Genomic DNA, 1,917 nt, shown 5'->3' on the forward strand with positions numbered 1-1,917 from the left:
TATAAATAATCATGCCAAAGAAATTACACCAAAAGGTTTAGACTAAAAATCACATAATGTTGTGGTAGAACCTCAAAGCCTGGCCTTGGATTACCCCAATGCACTCTTGTCTACATACTACAGTTTTGTGTTTTTTTTTTTAAACCAGCTGATTCAGAATTCAAGTAGCATAGTGAGGGTGGACGATGCGGACTGCCTAAGCATCCCAGCATCATCTGTTCTACATATTACTATTCCAAATGGCATGCTGTTGTGTTTGTGAATCCAGCCTCCTACGGCGGATATGTCACCACTGACCTGTAACAATTGGAATGACACATCTTCACTGGAGGCAGGCCTTGGCATCCTCCACAGCAGACTATTAAATAACAAAATAAGCAGTACTATTTATTTATTTATTACAATGCTGTTTAAAAAAAAAAAAAAAAAAAAAAAAAAAAAAAAAAAAAGGCCTCTGATGAAATCCTGGTGACTTCTCTCTTTCTCTCTTCTTACAGATCCAGGAAGTATAGACAACTGTCGAGCCCTGTTTCCAAATCCCCAGCTGAAGGTGTGCTGACGTGCCTTCTGTCCATGCAGCCCTATCCAAGGCTCAGCTATTCGTGATCACCCCCAAATGTTACCCTGATTCTATTATCAATTTGTAATAAAACTCACTAGTGTGATGGAAAAGCTGTCGCCAATTAATTTTATTTTTGTTTGTCACACATCTTCCATGCCATCATCAAATTGTTCACGGTTCATATTAAAAGTGACACACAGCCGAGAGAGCATATGCTATGTTCAAGTAAAGAATGCTATGTGAGCCAGGCGTGGTGGCTCATGCCTTTACTCCCAGCACTTTGGGAGGCCAAGGCAGGCGGATCAATTGAGGTTGGGAGTTGAAGACCAGCCTGGCCAACAGGGTGAAACCCCATCTCTACTAAAAATACAAAAAAACTTAGCCAGATGTGGTGGCGCACGCTCGTTATCCCAGCCACTTGGGAAGCTGAGGTGGGAGAATTGCTTGAACCCAGGAGGTGGAGGTTGCAGTGAGCCAGTATTGCACCACTGCTCTCCAGTATGGGTTACAGAAAAAGACGCCATCTCAAAAAAAAAAAAAAAAGAAAGAAAGAAAGAAAAAAAAAAAAGAGTGCTATGTGATACAACAATGGTGTACTTGTCGGTAGTCTAGTGAGTCAGGGGAACCCTTTCTCTTAATTGTGGAAAATAAAACAGCACAATCAGAAAAAAAAATTAAAAGATAATTTTCAGGAAAATTGACAGTTAAAAAATCCAATTCTGTTTTACACAAGTAGGGTATACTATCTACTTTTGTGTTTTACAGAAAAACAAATACCCAGTGATTTGGAGATGGAAAATATACGCTCCTTAACAAATAAAAGCAGCTTAGCTGTGGGGAAACCTGCCCTTCCTCAAAATTTATCGAATAGCTTAAAAAGATTTCATCGGCAATTATAAATGTGCTTTTGAGGTGCTTACTTCATGGGCCTGAAAGGGAGTATGAGCAGTAGGAGGCTCAAGGCACTTAAAAAACACATGGACATTCTGATTGCCACCCTTAGAAAGTGCTTTTTTTTAAGTTAACAAATACGAAATGCTTCATAAATTTACATGTCATCCTTGAGCAGGGGCCATGCTAATCTTTGTATTATTCCAATTTTAGTATATGTGCTGCATAGAAAGTACTTTAGCAAGCATAGAAAGTACTTTTCAGGAAAAATCATGCTTCAGCTCTACTGCCTTCAATGATTAGGTAGGCTCTAGAAAACAGCGAACACCTGAGCCATTCCCACCGGAAAGAAAACCACAGGCAGATCACATTCCATATCTCAGTGCTTCTAAATATCAGAGCACTTCTGGCACAGTGGTGTGTGCCTGTAATCTCAGCTACTCGGGAGGCTGAGGCAGGAAGAT

At 40.1% G+C, this 1,917-nt stretch overlaps 1 non-coding gene across 1 annotated transcript; it reads right to left on the reverse strand.

The window, feature by feature from the left end:
- Positions 1 to 1,586: 1,586 nt before the first annotated feature.
- On the reverse strand, positions 1,587 to 1,689 carry LOC120368280 (U6 spliceosomal RNA). The gene has a single exon (XR_005582466.1). It is a non-coding gene; the product is annotated as a U6 spliceosomal RNA (small nuclear RNA).
- Between the last annotated feature and the right edge of the window lie 228 nt (positions 1,690 to 1,917).

The sequence above is a fragment of the Saimiri boliviensis genome, chromosome 5 (genome assembly GCF_048565385.1).
Source record: "Saimiri boliviensis isolate mSaiBol1 chromosome 5, mSaiBol1.pri, whole genome shotgun sequence".
Lineage (NCBI taxonomy): Eukaryota > Metazoa > Chordata > Mammalia > Primates > Cebidae > Saimiri > Saimiri boliviensis.